General features: G+C 40.1%; 1 protein-coding gene across 5 annotated transcripts in view; it reads right to left on the reverse strand.

Annotated features, from left to right (window-relative positions):
* Nucleotides 1-25,360, reverse strand: part of JPH1 (junctophilin 1) — a 79,298-nt gene that overhangs the window by 47,032 nt on the left and 6,906 nt on the right. The gene's annotated exons all lie outside the window — the stretch shown is intronic.

Below are 25,360 nucleotides of genomic sequence, written 5' to 3' on the forward strand. Positions count from 1 at the left end.
ACACAACACCAGAACTTACTCTTCCTAACTGTGACTTGGTACCTATTGGCCAACCTCTCCTGGTTCCTCTTCCCCACTACCTTCCCCTACAGTTTTAAATGAAACCTGTATCTCCCTAACCTACCTGATGTTATAATTATGTCTGTGACTCTATAAAAATGTAAGTAATTGGCCACATACATGCTTACCTATTTCTCTTACCTTCTCCATTACACTGGAAATTCACAAAAGCAGAAATAAAATAATTTGGCTTTAAGATTTTTACTTGATACAGTTTTTCTTGCATTGATGGTTAAATATATGTTTGATCTTCCTAATGAGTCTTCGAGGGCCTGCCCAAACAGTAAGTGATAAATATTTGCCAAACTGAATTAAGCTTATAAAACACAATCATTTCTCAGGAAGGCTTTATAATGAAAATAAAATGGAAAAAATAATCAAGGCAGGCTTTTGAAGACTCACACACCACCTGTAATGACAAGAGTCTATGCAGGAGATAGAACCCTGGGCTAACAGGGAGCTACTCTGAATTTACAACTCTCAGGTGCTGAAACATGCACTTGTGGAGAAAACCCAGTAACACTTTTGGAACTCCTGCATGGGTAAGAAACGGGTTAGTAAGAACTACTGTGAGTTGGCCAGGTGGCGGCGACTCACACCTGTAATCCCAGCACTTTGGGAGGCCGAGGTGGGTGGGCGGATCACCTGAGGTCAGGAGTTTGAGACCAGCCTGGCTAACATGGTGAAACCCCGTCTCTACTAAAAATACATAAATTGCCAGGCATGGTGTGTGCCTGTAATCCCAGCTACTCAGGAGGCTGAGGCACGAGAATTGCGAGGTTGCAGTGAGCCGAGACTGCTCCATTGCGCTCCAGCCTAGACAACAGAGCAAGACTCTATTTCAAAAAAAAAAAAAAAGAATTACTATGAGTTTAAAATTACATTTTTTCTTGTAATGTTAAAGAACAAAGTTCTCTATTGATTGTCATGAGTCCCAAGTACCTAGAGTTGAAATCTTTAAAAATCATGGGCTACTAAATTTAGAAACAGTCTAGATCTTTTTCTTAGAATCCTTGAAATCACTTCAAAATAATTTTTGAAAAGGTCATGGAATTGCATTAGTATACACATACAATTTAACTATTAGTCTAGGTTTTTTTTTTTTAAGACAGAAATTGGAGACTTAAAGAAGGGTGAAATTCCATCCAATGATGTGAAATTTGCCTCTGACTATACATTTCATTCACATCCACTGTTTTGGCACTGGTAACAGTTGCACTCAAAACCAGCAAAAATGAAACCAAATAATGTTTTTTTTCTTGGAAATTAATCTTACTAACAAAATTAACTTTTAAGCTTTGTTCCTATAATCACAAACTAAAGACAAAACATCTATGTAGTTTTCAATACAAATATGTACTTGTTTTAGCTGACAATTTTTTTTTCAGCTAGAAAATCCTTGACAACAATTCTAAGTCACCATTCTCACTTTACTGCTAAGAAAATTAACTCCAGGGAAGTCACAGTTTATTGGATGTGTTCTATCTGCAAGGTATATACAATTATTAAAGAGAACTGGCTGGACTCAGTATAATATTGTCTAATAAGTATCATACCAAAACAGAGGTCTGCACTGAATGCCATGGAGAAGAGGGCAGATGGAGGCGGGTAGAGAAGCAGCTCCAGGAGGGGCTTTGGCGAGGACAGGTTTCATCTTCCCATCCTCCGTGGGTTGCTAAGCCTTCGCCGCCCTCTGCAGCAGAATTTCAGCTGCACCAGCACTTATGCTGTGCAATTGGCTGTGTACTTATTTGTCTCACCCAAGGGCTGCCTCTGAAAACCCGTTTCTTCAACAGCATGCACGTCATCAGCATGGAGTAGGCTCTTAATCAACATCCAGTAAATGAACTATATTGATGAACAACTTTGGAGTTCACTCCAAAGATGGGGAAAGTAGGGCCAGACATCCAGAAGGACAGAGGATCATTGTCTATAAGTGGGGAGGTGAGAAGAGTGAGAAAATGTGGGTGGGCAGGAATGCGGGAAGAGGGCAAGGAAAAGCAAGAGGGAGAAGGAAAGCGATAGGAGCACAGGAACAGTCAAGGAAATGCTTTACAAGGAAGGTGAAACATAAAGCTAAGCCCATAGACAATTTCTCAAGAGGGATGAACGCATGTCATCTTTGGAAAGTATCAAGGTTTTTGCAATTAGGTTGGTGCAAAAATCGCAATTACTTTTGCACCAACCTAATATTCAATAAACAGAGGGTGTGAAACCACAGACTTATGTAACTGTAACAGTCTTAGGTTATTTGAATAACCTTTTGTTTGCGTATTTCAGGTAAAAGCTTGTAGATATTTTAATTGTGTAGAGAGCTGACTTGGCCTTAAAAATGACACTCAAACTATGCCCTTCTTTTGTGCATGGAGTAAAGACTTTACCTAAGAGTTTAGTGCTGGGCCAACGTGGGCTCACCCACCTGTGAAGGGAGTAGGGAAGCTGCAGCATAAACTCTGAAAGGTGCTAGCAAACTAGTCCAAGGAAACAGATCTATACTAAAACCACGGGACCCTGTAAATCAAGCAGCCTTCAGTATCGGGAAAGGATGTTTTCTATAGGAATCTTCCTGTTTGAGAAAATGGAGCAACAGTCCAGTCAGATTTGATTTTTATTTCTTTATAGGATTAATAGGAAATGGCTACTGTGGGTTAATACCACGGTAGTCATGGCAATGCCTGCGCCCCTCCCACTGACACCACTAGCGACAGCGTGGCCTTCTTCAGAGAAAGGTAACACCAGCTTAGCGAGAACGGAATCCCTAACATATTAATAATGGTAATTAATGCTTTGTTTTTTTAAAAAAGGAGGAGACAACCCTAAAGGTATTTAAATGAAAAATGCACAATACACATAACCGTGCAGTAGCACACCAGGAACTGGCCATGGTCCAAGGTGTTCCCACGGGGCCACGGGCGCCCCCAGCACCTGCGTTGGTGCCCTTTTCTCATTCTTTGCTCTGCTTACAACACTCCCTCTCCATTTCTGCCTGCCCAAATCCTTGTCATGGTTCAAGATCCAATTCTAGCTCCCCTTTCCCCATGACCTTTTCTGATGCTGCCACACGGGTAAGACCTTTGCCCTTATGAACATTACTTAGCACTTAAAAGGTTCTGAAAAACACAACTGATTTCCTCATGGCACTTACTCTCCACCCTGTATCACAGTGATGTGGAATGTTCCACTACTAGTGAATACGCCACTTGAGAGCTGGCATTATTCCATGCTCCCTTGGAACCCCCTGAATGTCCAGCAGTGTTTACTCAAGGAAGCAACATCAAATGGCCAAGAAGCAAGGGGCTTGGTCTAGGTCTTCCACGAATTGCCGTAATACACATGGCAGAGGGGGTCTGTGAGCACTGGAACTTCTAGCTCCTTGTGTTTTACCTAATTCTTCTGATGCCATTTTGCAGATTGCAATTTAGCCAACTGCATATGGGGAAGAAGAATGGTTTCAGTTATTTCCCTAAAGCCTAAACAGACACACTTAGAAAAAGATAAAATGAAGATGTTTTAATAATCTTAACACAGACATTTCACATGGCTCTTAAAAAAAACCCAAAAAACAGAAAAGCAGTGTAAGGAGAATTTCCTAACTTTAATATTATTTTCTCATACTTTAAATTCTGGCTATTTCTTCTGAACAGGTTGATCGAAGCCTTATGAGGTAGCAATGCAGAAATGTAGACGTGTAGGTGGACAATTGTGTTGAAAAGGGAAGTCCAATCAAGTCCTGTTTAGCAAGGCAAGAGGCAGGACAAAGACACAGGTGTTCAGCTCAAAGCTGTTTAAACTTCATAGCAGACGGCAGGCAGGGGTGAATCAGGCTGGTCCGAGTTTTAAAAAGGAACCCTCCCTTGAAAAAAATCTGTCTTTATAGCCACAGTTTACACACACCCTGGAGTGGCCATTGGGAACGTCAAACAGAGGTGTGACCATACAAACCGCAGGCTGGGATTTTTCTTCATATTTGTATGCAAAGTATTAGGAGAAAAGCATTTAGCCTTTTCCAGAATTTGGGTAGGAACTTGCACAACTATCTTTCTCAGAGAACAGTAAATGCCAACGAACTTCTACTACTGATCCAGTAACTGAAAAAATATATATTATGACCTGTACTTCACAAAAGCCTTGGGTAATGCCTGAAAGATACTATTATATCCTGGGATAGGCCTAGTGTGGCTGCAGGAAAACACGTTCACCAAAAATCTCTTGATGTGCCCCCATAATAAGAGTAAGGGCTCACACTCGCACAGAGTTCGAAACGCTTAACACACACCAACTCATCGAGTACTCATGCTAACCCTGTGAGGAGGTGCCACTAAATAGCATGCCCATTTTACAGATGGGAAACTAAGGCTTAGAGAGGCGAAATTGGTTGCTCAAGGCCACTTAAAGTGACAGAATCAAGATCTGAAGTTGCTCTGCCTTTCAAGTTGCAGAACTGAACCACGACCCCATCTTGCAGAAAGATTTCAAAATAATTCCCTAAATCTGAGCAAAAGCCAGGCTGTCATGTTACAGATTTTATAGGCATGCTTTGCCTTTTCTCCCTTCTGAAACCCTTGGTGATGCAGCTCACATTCACTTCTTTGATTTCTAGCAACTGTAATTGAATTAGAGTTGACTTACCACCTCTCCTTCCAGGACTGGACTGACCAAAAAGAGGGGAGGGCACTTTATCAGAGCTGAAACTGTGGGACTGTGCCAGGGTTGTACCACTGCCCGTGAGATGCTTCTGGCAAAAAAAGGATAGTCTGGACCCAACTGCTGGAAGACAAAGACACTTGGCCAGTTGACATCCGCCTCCCACTCAAGAGCCAGCAGCCCGTAGGTTGGACATGGGGTCTCTCTTGTAGAACACAGACCAGGGTCCCCCTTCACTGCATAAAAGGGCTTTCAAAACACGGCTGGGGGGAAACCCTGCACACCTGAGGGAGCTCCTCTGAATGTGGGAGGCAGCAGCATGAATGGCCACAAGGGGAATTATGCGAATGTGCTCCACAGCTAGAGCCTGGGGACTTCTCTGTAACCTGATTTCTTCTCATTGAAGATAAAGTTCCTCAGGTGCTGCCTGTCCTCAGCTCCTGCTCTTTCTTCACCTCTCTCAAGCAGCTGAGAAAACTGATAAATCAAACCTACCTTATTCACCTGTCCAGCTTCAATTCTAAGTGAATCATTTGAACACTGTCCAGGTAGACCAGAGAGAAGCCAAGACAAAGTTGGCCACAGTGAGGAAACAGGGCCAACAGCAGGCCTGGATGCACCTGTCCTGATTCACATACGACCAAAACAAAGCTAGTTAAAATGAGCACTAGGCACAAATTCTACACTAATCTCTCTTCTCGCAAGAATTCTTCTTCCTCAGAACAAATTTCTTTTTTGGTGATGCTCCCACACATTGCCTGAACCTCCACGTAGCTGTTACTTAATTTCAAGCTGCTTTGCTAGTTGTTTACATGTTCATCTGTCTCTCAGTTATAAATTTCCTGGAGGATAGAGTCCATATCGTTTTCATTTTGGTGAGGTACCTATCATACTTGCTTTACACAGAGCAGGCATTTGGGAAATGCTGGTTCAAATGATCACAACATTTACTCTTATATGAAATATTTAGTGTCCACTCTCTACTTCAAATTTATTGACTCTTTAATCTTCACAATGGTCCTCTGAGTAGCTATTGCTGTTCTCTTCCCATTTTGCTGATGAGGGAGCCTGAGACATAGAAAGGTCAAGCCCTCTGCCCAACTCACAGCACTGGCAGGGCCAGGGTCTGAACGACTGGCTGGCTGCATAAAGTGTGTGCTTAACCACTAACCATACGTACTGCTTCTCTGTACCCTGGACCTACACGAGTTTGAATGACAATAGCACTTTAGCAGGGAAGAAACCAACGAGGGCTCCTAATCCTCCATGCTTTTGCCCATGCAGGTCCCTCTGCATGGAAAGCTTTTCTCCCCCTCTCTATTTCTAGAAACTCCTATTGGTTTCCTCCAGGCCGTGCTCAAGAATCAAGTCTCCAGAAAGTCTCTTGGTTACTCCAAGTGATTAGGGACCCTCTGCTGGGCTCATGTATACATCCATGATATAGTCACCCATGTGACTATATGTATGTATGTGTGTATATAGTTCTATATAGTGTCTATATAGTTCTTTGCTACATCACAGCTCTCATCACATTATATATTACCTGCTGGCCTTCTCAATTTCTTGGCCCAGAACACTCTTGAGGGCAAAGACTGTCTTTTCACAATACTTGGTATGAAAATATTTAACAATTGTTGGCTGTACCAGTTTATTTACCAACTATTAAGTGCTATTCACTGTTTCAAGGCTGCTCACATATACTTGATCTCATTTAATTCTCCTAAACTCCTGTAAGCTGAGTACCAAATCATCCCATTTTCTGGGTAAGAAATCTAAGATCTCACAGACAACACTTGAATGAAATTTCCCCCCTTAGCTCAGTCTAATAAGGTCCCAGAGTCTTTCTGGCATTCGTGGCCCTAAACATAGGGCAGGGCTAGTATCCTGAGGAAAAGCAGGATATTCTCTTGCAGTTTGTTTGCAGATGGGTCTCTTGGGTTCTTGCTCCTAGGCTTTCATCTGAAACCTTTTCAAGGAGTGGGTATAGTTTCCAGATCATGAGTCAAGAAAACCTCCAAAACTACAACTCATTGGTTTTATCTCACATCACTCAGGTGTCACATGTGTGTTTTACCCGAGTCCTGTGAAATCACTGTCACTGTCACCAACCACAAAGGACTTTCGGTAATGAATAATCACCATTTCCACTAAATGGAACAACTTCTATGCAGCAATCTCAGTAAGGAGATACACACACAGACACACACACACAGACACACAGACACACACAGAGTATTGGGCTAATATATGAACTTTCATAAATCTGATTAAATCTTAGCCTACTACTGCCTATTCTAAATCTCCACGGAAAAATACTAACTCAAAGGAGATAAATCAAAACCAAGTATTTGGAATGCCTACAATGTCTTGATATCTATGCTGGGTCCCATGCAAGATATAAAATAATAGTTATTTTTATTAGCTATATAGTATATATTAATAAGCATAAAGTAGGTCACTGACATCTAAAAATGACCTATTCATAATTATTACTTTCTTTCCCAGAGTGGTATAAGCAAACATTTTATTCTGGGTACAAACCCAAAGTTAGTTCTCACTAAAAATGATCCTAACTTGTTTTAGATTTATGCTTGATTATTAGGAAAAATATTTAATAGTAACTCTATCTGGCTTTAAAGTTTATTAGTTCAGTATTTATTCAGACTTCTAAAAGTTATTTAGAATTTAAGTGGGCAGAATTTCATAGTAATCACAGAGATGCAATGAATGGGAAAAGGAGGAACAAAAACTCAAAGGAAAAAAATTCTTCAAAATGTCATGAGAAAATCAAGTTATGCAAAGCCTATTTTAAGTTCTTAAAGGTCTTTATAGCTGCTTGATGTAGGACCTGCAAATAAATCAACTTGCCTAAAAATTTCATTTTTTCCTACCAAGAAATACCTTATCTTCTCCCTATCTCAAGAAAATACTATATACACAATAAAATATAGATACTATATACACAGTAATAAAAAATAAATATATACTATATACACAATAATAAAAAATAAAAATACTATATACACAATAATATACACAATAAAAATTATGTATATTTATAGTGTATAAAGTGATGCTTTGATATATGGATACACTGCAGAATTATTAAATCTAGCTAATTAATATATCCAAGAAATCCCTTCTTAACCTCCATGGCTTGAAAACTTAAAACTTTTACATCTCTGGCTAACTCAAAGTCCACATATAGACAGAAAGTATAAGGCATGAGCCAATGCAAGCTATGATATTGTAGGAAAAATTGATACCTGAAGAGTTCAGGACATAAACAGTTTTATATTTTGACTCATTTGTTCATCATTTAGTAAAAATATGTTTTTCTTTACATATTTTCATGAACAGTAGGAAAAACTGCTGGTGGACTAGAGCAGAATACTCAATAACTAGTATTTTCTTAACAGAAAAATCAGACTGCCCAACAGAGGCTCTTGGACTTCATCAAACACACCCAACACCTGGCTGTTTGTTTGCAGGAGCGGGGCTGATCAGACTCGGATGGGCAAGGAGTCCTCTCACGTAGGGACTTGCCACCACCAAAGATTTGCAGCTGGACTGTGCTCCGGACCAGCTTTAGAGCTTATGTAGATTCTCTATTACAAACCAGAGAGGAACGTCAAACACAGTAAACCTGTGACAAGTTCCAGCAGGAACCAAGGAACATAAAGACACAGATGGTACTGCCGAACGTAACACAAAACAGACCCTCAGTTCCCCTTGCCCTTGTTCTCAAGCCGCACCCAAGTGTGCTTCACAAGACTCTTAACTCACTGTTCTTTGCCCTACCGACTCCATGCAGTAAAAATGCCTGGTAATGTACTCCCAGAGGTACAGCCCCAGACCACATGCTTGGAGCCTGAAACTAGCCATTGCAAAGTTTTCACACTGCTTAACTGGTATGACAAGCATCTTCATTTCAGCCCTGTGCTCATTCTTTTGCTCCATTTTGCACACAACTAATAAAAACTAGAAAATGCCTTTTCTAAGGCAAAGAAAGTCACAGATGTGAGTTTCATTCTTTTATATAAATTTAGTCAAAGAGAGGCAGCATGAAGAGTTAAAGCTTTGATAGTGTGTGGCTGTTTAGTGTAATGACTACTCTTATTACACCTTAAATACAAAGGATTTGCTAATTTGATTTTAGAGAAATTATGCAAATAGAGAAATTACATTTATAACCACAATCAAACCTTGTCTGGCATTTAACAGTAGCACAAAATAATTCTCTGCTTCTTTCCACACAGAGGTCACCATCTCTGCCTCTTCTTTAGAGATTTCTCTATTCCAGTCCCCTCTACTCACTTTCCTAATAATTGCTGTTATAAATGACAGTGCCAATCTCCGATTTTGATTTATTCATTTCCATGGGAAGCTGCTAAGTGCTCAAGGCTTCAAAGTATTATTCTTACACAAAACTCATGTTATCTTTTTATCTTCCACTCTGGATGTCCATGAATCAGATTCACTATCTTCCTCCCCATAATGTCCCCATCAGCCTTTACGGTGCCACTTGTGCTCTTAGCAAATTATACTCACATCCTTAGAGTGTTAACTCCCTTGTATACAGCTGGTTGTTGTATACAAGATGAGCTTTCCTTTACAAATTTCGAGGGTCTAGTTCTTTATTACCTAGATAGATTTATTCATATCCTTTATGATCTCATCCCCAACTTCTGCTTCTTGCAATCTACCTTGAGCACTGTAGCTAAAGTCACTCTCCTTAGATGTTGTTTTGCTCCTGTTAATAACTTCCTCGGCACTCTGAAACGGTTTCGACTTGTGTGTTGCATAATACCCTGGTTAGTGCTTTTCAGATCCTTTAATAGTCAGGCACCCCTTATCTAATTGTCCTCTTCTCTTGCCATGACTCAACTGTACTCGACAGCATTGCAACGCAAAATCCAGGTGGGTTTGTAAGACTTTTCAAAAGAGGATGAAGCTCCAGAGTACAAATCTGATAGAAGGGCTGTATCCAATGTCTCTACACCACTTTCCTAACTTTCTTACAACAGTATTCATTTTCAGAAATATGACTAGTCGCACCATGCTGTTCTCCACAAATTTATTACCTTTCTAGATGTTTCTCCAGGTGGTAGGAGGAGGGGATGAGAGAGCTGTTTGCATATGAAAGATCCTTTTTTTCAGGTGCTACTGGCAATTCGAGTCATTATGGAACATCAACCCAGAATATCAGGAGAAGATTAAACAGGCTATGAAGCTAAAATTAAGACTTACTACAAAAAGCCACGAAGATGACACTGTCCATAAATAATGAACACTGGTGATCTTTACTGCCTTTGAAGGGGTTTCTTCCTCCTTGGTCTGTGTGTCATTAGATGGGGTCTCCTTCTCCCACCTGGTAAAACTTCCATCCACTGTGACAAATCTTGCCTTAGCTTCCCTTCAATATGTTGCCCAAGGACCAAATTCTTCACAATGTCATTCCAGATCAACTCTTCCTGGTACCATAGACAGTAATCATATCAGGACTTTCTTTATTCACCCTGTCTCTTGAATATTTTTCCCTTTTTCTTCTTATTCAGCATTTCTTTAGGGTGTTAAGTTTAGCCTAAAGCTGCCTCCTTAAATATTTTAAGTTCAGCCTAAAGGTTTCTCTGTACTTTATGAACTATAACCTGAGTTTTGGGCCAATCAAAGGGGGTCAACGGTTCGAGCTGTGTCCGAATAAGGCAAATGATGAGCTGTAGACAGTCGGCTGTTTCTGTATCTCACTTTCCTTTTTCTGTCTATAAATCTTCTTCCACTGTGCAGCTGCACTGGAATCTCTGAACTCCTCTGGCTTGGGAGGCTGCCTGATGTGCAAATTGTCCTTTGCTCAATTAAACTCTGTTAAATTTAATTTGGCTAAAGTTTTTCTTTTAACAAGGGCCACATATGCATATTTACATAGACACTGTTTATGGGGAGTGGGGTGCTTGTCTGACGCTTGTTTTTTTTGTTGCTGCTACATGCCTTCTATTATATTTCCCTTGAAATATATTTAACATGTTATCATTGGGTGTTGAATACAGGGGCAGCTCTGTAACTGTTACAAATATAGCAACTCTAATTTAAAGAAAACTTTCAGACAATCAAGTTTTAGTAGCTGAACTTTAACATCACAAAATTGATTCATCACTAAAAAGTTTAAAGAAAATAAAAAGAAAAGCCCTTCAATGTGTTCTTCTTGCCCTCATTTTCACTTATGGAATTAAACATTAGTGACTACTTACTCTAGAATAACGTTTCAATAGTTCCAACAATGGGCTGTATTCTGATCTAGTGAAGAGTTAGAATAATTTTTCAAAATGCTTTTACTGTCAAATTCATGCAAATTACCATGAAACAAACAAACAAAATATCACTAGGATATAGGCAAAGTAAAAACTCTCTGGAAATGCTTTATAAACAAGTCAATCCACTCCTTTGTAATTCCTAGAAGACTAGCCATTTTGACATTTATATAAACTATGAAACCTTCACGGAATGTGGCAGAGCACTAGTAAACAAATATAGCTGACTGAATTGCTTCGTGTTATTTTTTAACTGCCTCCCATGTGCATTCATTTTCTCCAACTCTAAGCTTGTGTGTGTGGCGGGGGAAGGGGGTCAGGCCCACCGTTTTCCTCCCTTCACATCTAGCACAGTACTGAGTGTGTGAGTAGTGATAATACTTCTGATACAGACAAGAATAACTGGTGAGTGAGTTGTGCTTGTGGAACGTTTACTGGTACTTCAAAATGGTTTTAATTTTGGTTAGGGGTCCTAACCATAATCTTGTTCCTAAGAGTACACAGTAGGACATTTTCCCTTTCATACCATCTTCTGATTGCAGATAAATCTGGAGTTGGAAAAGTAAAATGTCGATGTCTCACTACATTTACTGATTGAATACTTTCTATAAGAAACATTGGCATTGTTATGTGAAGCCAGGTTCAAAAACAGGCTAAAGGACAAGAATTCACAAAATAATAGAGACCCAAACTTAGGTTTTTTGTGACAATCTGGTCTAGTTTCCCACTTCCTCACCCCTGTTTTATTGATAAGAAAGAAGGCTGGGCACGGTGGCTCACACCTGTAATCCCACCACTTTGGGAGGCTGAGGCAGGCAGATCACAAGGTCAGGAGTTTGAGACCAGCCTGGCCAACATAGTGAAACCCCGTCTCTACTAAAAAAAAAAAAATAAAAAAATAATTAAATAAAATAAAATAAATTAGCTGGGCATGGTGCAGCTTGAGTGTAATCCCAGTTTCTCAGGAGGCTGAGGCAGGAGAATTGCTTGAACCTGGGAGGCAGAGAACCTCAGTAAGCTGAGATGGCACTATTGCACTCAAAAAAAAGAAGGAAAGAAAGAAAGAGACCCAGAAAGATTACTTGTTTCATATGTTTGAAATAAATCATCCATATACTGGGAATGAGTTAACCTTTTTTATTAATCTTAATAGGGGTATTAGAGTATCAGCCACACAACATCTCAGACTTGCCTCTGTTCCTAACTCACTACTTGTATTCCATCAAGTCCTGCTAATTTTATCCCTTATGTCTCTGCCACACCTGACCTCAACCAGGGCCTTTTATCCCCTCCTTCACAGACCAGGCCTCCACTCCTGGTCCCACTTAAATTCCTTCTCCATGAAGCAGTCAGACCATCCATTCAAAGGCAGATGGCTCCCTTCCCAAATGCCTTTGAAGACTCCCCAAAACCAAAAGTAGAAAATATGACTCCCAAACCCTGGCAATTTTGTTTCCTATCATATCCCCTGCATGCAAGTACCAAATTTTAGTGTGCCCAAGAATAACCTGTGAAGTTTGTAATAAATGCAAATTTCTGTACCTCATGCAAAGAAACATTAATTCAGTACTGGGTGGAGGACTAGAGAATTTTAAGCACCTCTTGTGATCTGCTGCAGTGGGTGGACAGATCACTCCTGGAGAAAGCATCCTTCCACTATCCAGCTGGTTTCAGGAACTCACACTGTGTACTTTCATTCCACTCTACCTTTGCTCAGGAGCTTCCTTCCGTATGCAACACTGGCCACTGTTTGCTCCCTAACTTCTACTCATTCTTCGCCCGCACAGGCTCAGTCTCATCCTGCAAGCCCCATATGCCCTCAGTGTTCTTCCCTCTTTTTCATTTTTATAGTTTTTTTCCTTAGAATTTACCATGTTATACTGACCTTATCTTTTTATAATTGTTTGGCTCCCAAGATTTGTGGCTATTGAATGAACAATGTCTATTAAATGAAACAGTGGCCAAATGAAGTCTATGACTAAATAATACTGTTCCCGGACAGATCTTCTTTTATAAGCCTAAGGAGAGTACATGAGTTCAAAAAAAATAATTCCTATTCTAATTCTCAAAATCCAGTGGAGGGGAAAGGCTTGGGGTCTGACGCTGTTGTGTGCTTGCTATGTGAATTTTCTATGCCTCAGTTTCCTACCAACTCACAGGGTCGCCATGGGGATGAGATGAGATGACAGATGTCAAATCCACACAGCAGGTAACTACTCAAGACCTGTTGGTCTGTTTGTGTGTAGCCAAAAGGTATCACCCAAATTACTATCCGCAGACCACAAGGAGAGAACAATGTGCACCAGTGCATAACACACTTGGGGGAAACCTAGCAGCCTCTACATTGTTTCCCTATCTGGAAACACTGCCAAAACATTCATTTACTGCAAATAGCTAAATAGCTAACTTTAATGTTTCTGTATACAAATACTGCTAATAAGATCCTGCTATCACCCAAAATCGTACCTTATAGACTCTATGTAGAAATAATTTTTTAAACTTTTTAAGGAAACCACTAATAATTTTCCCTTTTGCATTATAAAATTCGTATGTGTATTTTGTATGCTTTATTGATAGCATTCCTATTATCAGGTGTAAAATAACTTATTGGAAGAGATATTTTGTTTCTTAATGCAGTCCATGCCTGCTATGGACCTTCAGTGTAATCGCAAAGGACTGACAGAGCTTAGGCAAGGAGGGGGACAAGGGAGAAGGAATTCAAGCAAGGAGCGCTGCTGGTGCAAAGAGCTCCAGGAAAGTGTTGGTGATGAGCTCACCCCGAATGGGTCACAGGTGCCTCTCGGTGGGTCCCTCCAACCTGCAGTCCCACAGCACCTGCCAGTTGCACAAAGGTACTGTGAACCTGGCAGGGTATTTGCTTTTAATGGCAGGTTTTGTTTCTTATTCACTTCTGTATTCCCAGGGCCTACTGTTGTATTTGGACAGAGCTGGCACTAAATACATGTTTGCCAAATGATGCTTCTTTAGCATAATAATTTGTGAGAGTGATATTTTGTTCTAGTAGATTGCCAAGAAAAAAAACAAAACAGTCCAACAGAGCTTGCTCACTGGGTAGGTCCCTTGAGCACAAATCTTAGAAAGAATAACTTCACAAATTCAAGAATAGAAATTCAGCTACCTGAATTGCATTGCCATAAGGCAACAAATTCCTAGTCACTTAATGTGAGAACTGATTTACTTGTACTTCTTTTTCTTTGAGATGGAGTCTCACTCTGTTGTCCAGGCTATAGTGCAATGGTGTGGTCCTGGCTCACTGCAACCTGTGCCTCCCAGGTTTAAGCAATTCTCCTGCTTCAGCCTCCTGAGTAGCTGGGATTACAGGCATGTGTACCACACCTGGCTAATTGTTGTATTTTTAGAAGAGATGAGGTTTTACTGTGTTTGACAGGCTGGTCTCGAACTCCTGACCTCAAGGGATTTGTCCATCTTGGCCTCCCAAAGTGCTGGGATTACAGGTGTGTGCCACCATGCCTGGCCTACTTGTACTTCTTAAAAAGAGCTGTGTCTAGTATTATATACACAGATTTCCTCTTTCTCTGCATGTCCCATAAGAATCTTTTCCAGGAATTGGCTCCAAGCTCTGCAAGCACAGCTCAAATCTCTGAGTTCCAGACCCATCTTCCCCCATTATCTTTTGGGCTAGCATCCTGAAATTCAAGAAGCCAAAATCCAAACTTACCTTCCTCCCTAAATCTTTCCCTTCCTGTCTGGTATCCTTCTGAGTAAATAGTACCACCATCCATTAGTTGTCTAAGCCAAGAACTTGGAGCCAGTCTGACTCTTCCTTTTTCTAGGCTTACCACGCTTACTCCACCAGCCTTGGGTCCTTGTGAATCTGCCTGGGAGGCTCTCATTCAATCATGTGCTGCTTTCCATCCCACTTGCATGGCTTAGTCCAACATATAGGTTATCACCTAGATTACTAGTTAGCAAATAACTATTTTTATTTTTAGAGACAGGGTCTTGCTCTGTCCCAGGCTGAAGTGCAGTGGCGTGATCACAGCTCACTGCAGCCTCAAACTCCTGGGCTCAAGTGATCCTCCTGCCTCAGCCTCCCAAAGTGCTGGGATTAAACACCTGAGCCACTGCGCCCAGCCTGTGACTATTTAATCTGTCTCTAGTTTCGCTACCCCTTACTCTCCCCAATCCCTATACCACCTGCAGCCAGAGTGATCTTTCTAAAGATAATGATGTAATTCTGCCTAAGACCTATCAATAGCCTTCCCCTATCCTTGGGATAATGTCCAAACTCCCCCTTATAGGTTCAAGAGACCCTGCTCATCTCTCAACACCCTATACCTAGCACTGTTTTCCAACCATACTGCACATTTTACTGGACCCCAAATACACACGATCCATTGTCCTTTGCACCCACCTCTCTCTTCTGGAAAACACCCACACATCCCTTGGTTCTCACTCTGGATGCAGCCTGCAGACTCCTGCCTCCAGCCCGAGGCTATGATCAAGTCCCTTAGGGTTACTTAAGCAAGAGGCTGATAATCCAATGGGTAACAACTGCTTTTTCATCTGTCCTAACCAGACACCATGACGAAAAGAATTAGGTCTTAATCACAATTTTACATTTCCATGGTATGTAACAGATTAATGTAACTAAGAATGATTAAAGTTGGTAATTCATTAAGAACTGAACCTTATAAAATGGGCTGGGCTACCATCACCCCTACCAGGGTATTTGGGTCTTTACAAAGTAATCTATTAGTCCACAGTTCAACTGATTTTCAAATCACTTGACTGAGCAGCAAGGGGGCTGGGGGCGGGGGTAAGGCCCTATCATCTGAGGCTCTTCCATTCTTACCCTTGAACCCTAAATTGCTGGCTTCCGTGGGTTATCGCAACATGTCAAAACATGTTCCCCACATGTATCTCAATTGCTTCCCTAATGGATGGAAGGTGTGAAATCTTGAAATAATAATTCAAAAAAGCTCCCATGCCAATTTAAAAAATGACATTTATAGGGATTTCTAGACCAAGCAACTGAGATCAAAATTCTATTGACTCAATATAGTAAAAGTCACCAAAATTTTTGCCACAGTTAAGTTTAAAAATTTAAGAAAAACATAATAAAATTATTTGTTAATCTCTGACAATCTATTGTATTAAAAGTGCCAGAAAGTGAATTAATGTATTTTACTTGGCTTAAACAGCTTCCTTTTGGCCCATGTGGAAGTCCTAAGAAGACTGACTTCAAAGAGTTATACTATTTGAGAGCCAAGCTTGATTCCTTACATATTAATTAAATTTTTGAGAAAGCAGCTTATTTTGAATTGAACATATTATACAAACAAATGTAAAGCACCAACTAAAATAGAAAGGTGAATTAATTAAAAGCTGATTTGACTTTATTCTCAAGAGGCTGTTGTACTAAAGCTGAATGACTTACATAAATACCTTTGGCATTTGTTGGATCCTGTTCCTAAACACAATGTTCATATTTCATCTATAATAAGAAAAGCATCTCAGAGATTTGCAAGGCACTAGTCTTGCAAGCATCCAGTTTGGTGTCTTGAGTAAAGTGAGATTGGCAGAGTCAGCTTAATCCATAATGGAAAGTTGTGAGCAGGGTGCTTCGGCTGCCTGGCAGCTGCTGCTTGGAGAAGTCTACCAGCTATGGCAGCATGCATGCAGAACTCTGCCACTGGCTTAAAAACAGAGTTTCTCCAGGTCAAAGCTGAAACTCACACAAAGCATACAGGATAAAATATGAATGCAATCCCATTTTGGGGGGCTTTCCAGAAAACACAAGAGTAGGATGGTTTTCATTACAAATGATGCTATACTAAAAAGAAATTGCTGCTTTAATTCTTCATCTTTATACTATCGAGAAAGGGTCATATTTCAGGGCCTATAAGCTGGAATCTGTTGAAATTTGTACTATCTAAGCAAGATGAGGCTTCTACAGTTAAAATAGAGTCAATATGTGTTCCTAAAACCTGGTTTATCATTATCTTGGAATTTTATTTTTCCCTTCCAGTCTTCAGTGCCAGCTTTCACTAAGTAGATCTCTGCAGGACTGTATATTGTCTTATGTCCCATTCATAACATATAGGGTGTCCTCTCCTTGTCCTCCTTGTTTAATCAAAGTGGAAGTCCATGCCTATACAATTTGAGGTTTTTAAAAACATGCTTTTAATGGCTTAAAAGTCTGGAGAACTGTGTAACCTTCCCGTTTATTATGGCCCAAGACTAATTTTAATTACATCTGTATTCTCTTGAACCTACTTGTTAGTCACTAAAACATATGTCCATCTCAATGCCTCTGAGTGTATGAATGGGCCTGGACTTGGGAAGGAGGGCTAGAGAAAGAATTTTTTTTTTTTTTTAATTAAAGATCTTTAGAAACAAGATACCCTAAGGAGTTTTTACAAGGCTGTCATAATGCACAGTGTTCCCATGTTATGTGTAATGACCTGTTGTATGGTGTGATATGACATCAGAGCTGAAGGACAGGAGCTGGCCAGAGGAGTTTCTCTGTGCTCCCAAGTCACAACTCTCAGTTCTATTACATCCAAGCCTAACCCCTTGCTTGAGGGGGCAGGACAGAGCTGGCACCTAGGTCATCTTTCTGGTCTCAGCTGCTCCCTTGGCACATGAATAGAGAGAATGCTCAATGATTGCTCCTGGATCCCTTGATATGGATAATCATGTCTTTCCTTACACAGCCAAGAAAAACTGTGAAGAAGTTAGACTAGGCACCCCCCTTTCTCCCATGGGAAATGGACATTCTTTGATAAAGAAGAGAAAAATGTATTTGAAAACTATATGTTCAATACAAAAATTATAAAGGATAACAATACAAAAATAAAAGGATGATGATCTACAGTAACTTTTGTTTTTTTTTGAGACCTTGCTCTGTTGCCCCGGCTGGAGTGCAGTGGTGGAGTCATCATTCGCTGCAACCTCCGCCTCCCAGGTTCAAGCGATTCTCCTGCCTCAGCCTCCCGAGTAGCTGGGATTACAGGTGCCCGCCACCATGCCCAGCTAATTTTTGTAATTTTAGTAGAGACGAGGTTTCACTGTGTCGGCCATGCTGTTCTCGAACTCCTGACTTCAAGGGATCCGCCTACCTTGGCATACCAAAGTGCTCGGATTACGGATGTGAGCCACCGTGCCCGGCCTACACTAACATACTTTAAGGCAAGACCTTTATTATCCTATGTTATCTTCAGAATAGTGCCTGGGGCATAACTTGATATAAATGAATATGCCATTTCCTTGCTCACTTTTCAGTCTTAAAAAATAAAATTGCCTGCTGACTTCACACAGCTCTGGGGCTGGAAATGGGCTGAGTCTTGATACAAGCTCATGTGTGCACACAGGTGGTCAAGCTCAGTAGATTTAATTCTCTTCCTTTTGCTTATGCCCATTTCTGCTTACCAAACCTTCCTTCCCTTCCTGTTTCCTTCCTCACTTCATCTTTACCTCCATCCCAGTTTGGCTTCTTGGTCTTCTATCAACTTTCACTTAAGAAAATGGTACTTCTAGGATTGCAACATTTTATGAAATATCAACTGCTATGTGTGGTTTACAGTTTACAAAGACCCAGGATACCCACTCTCCCATTCAATCCTCAAAACAACCCTGCCATGAAGGGTAAGGTAACCATTGCTCCCTGTTCACCATAACTTTTCTGAACTTCAGAGTCTGAGTGTTTCAACCAAGCCTCTGGAAGCACTGGTTACCAACAGTTGCAAAGAGTGACAGGCAGCCAAGGTGCAGATATGGAAGAACACAGGTAGCAGAACTAAAGAAAATAACTAATGCTTTCCTTAGCAATAAATGCCCACATTTTAAGGTGATTTTGTCCTAAAATTTCTTTAACTATTTAACAACCTATTCATTAAAATGACTCAGAAGGCATCAGACGGATTTCTCCTTCCCATAAAAATCACTTGTGCTAATTACTCAAAATTAACCAGAGCACTAGTAAAAGAAAAAAAAAATCCACGGAAAAGGTGATCTAAACTTTGTTTAAAAATGTAATACAACACTATCACTACAGTACAGACATAAAGATAGCTTATAAACAGCTTTGACTTGCAAGAGAGAAAGGAAATCCCTCTGTTAAGGAGAATTTAAAAATTTCAAAGTCTTGGCCCTTTATAATAACTTAGCAGAGAATGGGCTTTTTTTCTAATATTGGTAATAGCCAGTATTCTATCCCATCTAACTTTATGTTTTAAATTAAGTGATATTATTTGAGCCTAAGAAAAATGACCCCCATTCAAGAAAAACTTTCAAAAAAAAAAAGCTCCCATATTCTGACATATTACATGTTTTGGTGCTATCAAATACGGAAGCTAAGTCAATGTTATTGCAGTCAGGGTAAGCTGACTTCCTGGAGTTTTCACATCTAGAAGGGAATCTCTCATATGTATCACTGACTAGCTCAATTCTTATGAAGAGTGGAGATAACAGTTTGGCTTAACCTGATGCCCTTACTCCCTGGTTATATCTTGTAACAATGTTGACTTAATTAAGGAAAAGGATACCCATAGCACACATTTTGGCCTTTTCTGCATTCCTTGACTACTGTCAGATTACAGCATGATGAATTATGAGAGCTAAGTTTTCATCCTTAAAATGTAGTTTTACCCAGAAAAACCGAATTAGGAGCACTGGCAGTGGTCATACCCTAAGTCGTGAAAATTTAATTAATTCATTCACCAAATATTTACTAGAGCACTTATTAACATGCCTTGATCTAAGCTTGCTGCTGGGCTTACAAAAGTGAGCAAAGCTGACTTCAGTCAGTCCATCCTTTCCAATCTAGTTGGGGTGAGAGATATTCAACAAATATTGTAAAATTAAATGTCAATTTAGACCAATGGGGGAATTTTAGACTAGAAGTGGGCTAACAGGAAGTGGGGTTGAGGAGAACTTCCACTAAGAAGGGACTTAGGCTTAAAGTAGAGTGAAGACCCAGCAGCCTGAGGAGCTAGCCAGGGGGAGCGGGGACAGGGGCTGAGACCTCCCTTCCAACAGAAAGCAAGCTGCCATGGTTGAACCATTCTGAGTATGGAGGAGTGGGGAACATCTGCATGAAAATGCAATATATCCTTTTTTATACAAAAGTATGGAGAATAGTTTTTAAAACTCCTATAGGAAAAGTGTGTATCATTTTTGTATTTAAGTCCAAAGTTGGCAAACATGGCATCAGCTCTTAGTTCTGGGCTGGACAGAGGACAGAAGAGGACTCCCTCCTAAGATTACATGTCTGGGTGCCCCTATTATCACCTGAAGTGGCAGCAATGGTCAGGGAGAGGTTGGCAACAGGAGCAGCCCAGTCCCATGTGACCAGCTACCTATCCCCATCACTGACACTTCCTGGTAGTACTGGGAGCCTGCCCAGCTGACTACCAATAAGCTTCATTAGCTTCAAGGAGGGTGATCAGAGTTTGCCAAAGTCTACAGAATGGAGCAGTTACCTACTAACTTGCTAACCTCCTCACTTTATAGTCTTTTTTCTTATAACAAAGCCAATAAAAGCAAAGGCTTGTGGTTCTTAATTGCTTGAGGCCAGGTCTCTCCCACCCCTCCTACATCTTCCATATTCTTGCAAGATAATTATTTCTTCCAATACTTGGATCACACTAAGCTCTATCCACACCTCTTCCTAAGTGATCTGTTCATTTCCACAGAAGTGGGGATCTCTTCAGGTCATCTCTTATTTGCTTTCTCAGCCAAATGCCTTACCTTAAAATTCTTTCTTAGAATATTTTTCTCAAGTAGTGACATCTTTGAACATCCCATTTAAGGAATTATTGAGACAATAGTCAATGGAGTAAAAATTGACGAACTGAGAAATGTAGTTGAAATGACAGGAACGGCTGAAGGAATTGAGGAGGCAAAAGGTAAGGGAATGAAAATGGAATGCCTAAGAAACAGAATGGAAACAACAGGGACGGTGGGGTGATCTTAGGCAGAGCCTCAGTCCCTGCCTCTGAATGCGAGGGGCTGGGACCAGATGCTCTTTCTTGCCCTTTCCAGATCTGAAATTGGAGGCCTTCTGTCTCTTCTACCAAAACAGATTCTGCCTATATTCTCTAAAAAGTAAATTCAGCATACTGGGGGATCCAATTCTAAATTATAAGGCTCTAGTTATAGTTTAGGGCTCTGAAAAAGCACACCAGGGACTCAAAAGGGTCTGATTGGCCAAGTTACCATCAAGTGTACACACTGACAAAGGAAAGGTCGTGGAGCTTGGGCTTAGATACTAGCTCCACTCTCCCCAGTTCTAACATCTGTCTCTCGGAGTAGCATCTTCACCTAAGAGCAGAGATGCTGGGATCCCAGGACTAGAGGTGGTATGTCAGCTACTGGCATGGAGCAGCCTTGGTAGCTGCTAGATACACTCATTTCTTGAGATATTTAGAGTTGCTCTCCCACCTTTTGAACATTTCTTAAAACAAAAAAAAAAGGTGGAGACCCTTTCTCAATCCCAGGTGATGATTTATATCCTTAGGACCAAGACAAAAGGGAAATAAAATTTTGTTAAATCTTATAAACACAGTACCTTTCGGAGCAGAGCACAAGCCTAAAAATAAGTTCCAGGAGTCAGTAAATTATTAGCATCCCTACGGTCTTGACTCTTAAGTGCTAACCTGCTAGAATCTATCAATTCTGTATCTACTATGTGATATCTACTATCTACCCTTATGCCATCCGGATAGTTTTTGACCTGTCATAATTATACAGAGGCCCATAATAAGCCTTCAGAAACAAGCCTTCTGCACGTGTTTACTGGGGAGCAACACAACTCCCTCTTTAGAGAAGCAAAGTAAAGATCCACAGATCTACCATGCTTTTGTGAATCTCTGGGCCAGAGATGGTTGGTTCTGTGTTTCCTGAAGACATTACTGGAGAATATAATTGTTTTCCTTTAGAGCCAACATGAACCTTTGCTTCAAGATAAAATAGAACGATGGTACAAGGGCAGGCCCATTTCCCTGGGACTTAAAAAACAAATAAAAGTCTCTAAAGCATAAGTAACAGAAATAGATTGAAAACATTACAAGAACAGTGGGGTGATCTTGGGTAGAGCCCAGGTCCCTGCCTCTGAATGCGAGGGGCTTGGACCAGATGCTCTCTCTTGGCCTTTCCAGATCTAAAATTGGGGGCCTTCAGTCTTCTCTACCAAGTCATCCTCCCACCTCAGTCTCCTGAGTAGCTAGGACTACAGGTGTACACCACCACGCCCGGCTAACTTTCTTACTTTTTGTAGAGATGGGGTCTCACTTTGTTGCTGAGAAACAGTGATTTACACTACCTGAGTGGACAAACTGAATAGTCAATAACTATTCATTGATCATCTCCGTTTGTTGCTAATGATGAATTAGTGACCTCAATAGCAGTAGCTGCCAAGAGTCTTAGTTTCTAGTTTTTCTTCTGTCATCATTGGGCTAGGTGGGAAGAGTGTCATCTTATGTTCTTAAATTTTCAGTAGTTTTAAAAACAAAAACACTGATAACAGCAACCATAGAGGGGCCATACAGATGTTCTGTATGGACATTTTGTAGATATTCTGGCATTAGAAAGAGCCATGGCTTATGACAATAATGTAGCTAAAAGTCCTATCCCCCAGGCAGCAAATCTTAAGGGAATATTTTCTTATTTTTAAAGTTTTTAAGAGTGTAGAACTCTAAACTCAGAGCTATTTTAAGGGGAATGTCATTCCTTTAACTGCTTTCTCCAAAAACAAGTTATGAAGCTCTAATCTGAAGTATTCATTGTGTAATAGCAAGGAATCTGGGAAAAGGACTAAAACAGTGAAACTGAGTAAAATATAGAAGGTTAATTGAATGCTTTTATTTTTAATTTGTTGATTGTGTCATCCGAACAATATTTTATTTACTGTGGTAAGAATACTTAACATGAGACCTACCTTCTTAACAAATTCTTTTTTTGGTTTTGTTTTTTGGGACAGGGTCTTGCTGTGACATGCGAGCAGGAGTGCAGTGGCACAGTCACAGCTCACTGCAGTCTCGACTTCTGGGGCTCAAGCCATCCTCTTACCTCAGTCTCCCAAGTAGCTGGGACTACAGGTGTGTGCCCACTACACCTGGCTAGTTTTCTTATTTTTTGTAGAGGGGGGTCTCACTATGTTGCAGAGATTGGTCTTGAACTTCTGGGCTCAAGTGATCCTTCTGCCTCAGCCTCCGAAAGTGCTGGTATTACAGGCCTGTACCACAGCACCTGACCTTGACAGATTCTTAAATGCGCAATACAGGATTTTTAACTATAGGCACAATGTCGTAGTGCCGATTTATAGAACTTACTCATCTTGCACAGCTGAGAGTTTGTATTTGTTGAACAGTAACCCTCCATTTTTCCCACCCTACAATCCCTGGCAACTAACATTCTACTCTATGTTTCTATGAGCTTGACCATTTTAGATCAAGTGAGGTCACTGCAGTACTTGATTAAGTGAGATCATGCAGTACTTGTTTTTCTGTGACTGGCTTATTTCATTTGCATAATGAATTAAGCATTTTAAACATAGCTGGGTGAAATCTTTATGAAGTAACTAACTGGCTAAAAGTATAAGGTCTTAAACTAAAGATCTCTTGATTATAAGTATATAATACAGTATTCTCAAATGAAATACTACTACCCTCAAAAGACTTTCAACAGAGAGAACATGACTAGGACTTGGGTGATAGTTTTATAATACTAGCCTAATCAAAGATCATCTGTGCACTGCTAGTCCCTTTCTGTTATACAAACTCCTCCAATGGAAACTAATCATAAGAATAAGTCATTTGTTGAAGTGTTCTGCACAGGTTCATTTTTCATCTCCCAGGATTGATCTGCCTTTAGCATATCACTAAGTTGTAAGGAGAAAATGACATGGAAGAATCCAAGTGTGCACTTAAAATTAGAGGCTAGGGCCTAACAATATATATCACTAGCTCTACAAGTAAGCTAGCAAGATTAGATGTGCAGAGTATCTGATCTATAAGCAAAATGAAAAGCAAAGTAGATCCCAAACTGTCATCTAAAGTAAAAGAGGCCTGGTAGAGAAGACAGGAGAGACCCTTCATCAAAGTTTGTGCTGATCAACAAAAAATATTAGCCTTGAAATGGGATTAGTTTGGGCTAAAAATGAAAACCTTGAGGCCTTTTAATGTAATATATATAACATAATATACATCTAAAAGTAATGCAAGAAATGCAGCCTTACTTTACTTAGTAGCCCTACTTATTTTTTAAGTAGGGGCAGTTAAAAAAAAAAAGAATTCTAGAAGTACTAAGTTGAATCATATGATGTCACCATTTTTCTGTACATTTAAAAGTTCAGTGGAAATTTCATATGGCTCAACCAAAAAAAAAAAAAAAGAGGGGTTCATTAATCCAATGCCGAGAATGAAAACCTGAAGACATGCTAACATTTTGTGGTTTCAAAAGGACATTTACTTCTCTGGAAGAGTATTATTGAGGCAGAAACAGGATTTTTAATATTCTATGCTAAATTTATGCTTCAAGTCTTATAAAGCTGTGGCTAGTTAGTACCCACTTAAATCAGCCTAAAAATAAAATTTTCCATTTATAACCAAACCTTTTTCTTTTTGTCTCACCTATGATATCCTTCCCTAATAGAACTCTATTCCCAATAGATTTCTCCATCCCTCTTGCTGGATACCTGAAACCAGCTATTAATGGTAAAACTTCAAGCACATAGTCCTTCTGTGCCCACACATACACCCCACTTGTCAATCTATTATTCACCGGCTTTCTCCTACTCACTCCAGCCTTTCTCCACTGCTCTTCTTTCTTCCAACGTTGGCACATTGAGAGTCCCATCTGTCCATGTCAGGTTCTCTCCACCCCTTTCCTTTTAATACACCAGTGACCTAATCTTTTCTGCATAGAATGTGGCGATTCTTGTGGGTCTCTTTGCCTTTCCTATGTAGTTCTGTTGTTTTAAACAACGCATGCCAGATTTTGTCATGTTAGTTTCCACTTTTGACATATGTAGATTTTGGTGGCTGTCTCAAAATCAATTTCACCTCTAAGGTTTCAGTAAATAGAATATGAACTGTATAAGCTAGGATAAGTATACATACCTCCAATGTAAATATCAGAATAAAGGTACATATCTATACTAAGTATGTTTCTACATGGATTGCTATTTTCTTTTGGTACACAAAACACAGTGCTTTCTATGGCAGCATTTCAGAGGTCCTTCTTAAAAAATACAAAAAACAAAAAAACAAAAGAAAACAGTAACTTCCCTAGCTCAGGAAGATGAGCACAGGGTCTCAGTGAACTCCCTCACGCTGTTAAATATTAGAGAAGTAATTTAGAAT

The sequence above is a fragment of the Aotus nancymaae genome, unplaced genomic scaffold (genome assembly GCF_030222135.1).
Source record: "Aotus nancymaae isolate 86718 unplaced genomic scaffold, 86718_ANA_hifiasm-v0.15.2.pri h1tg000036l, whole genome shotgun sequence".
Taxonomy (NCBI): Eukaryota; Metazoa; Chordata; class Mammalia; order Primates; family Aotidae; genus Aotus; species Aotus nancymaae.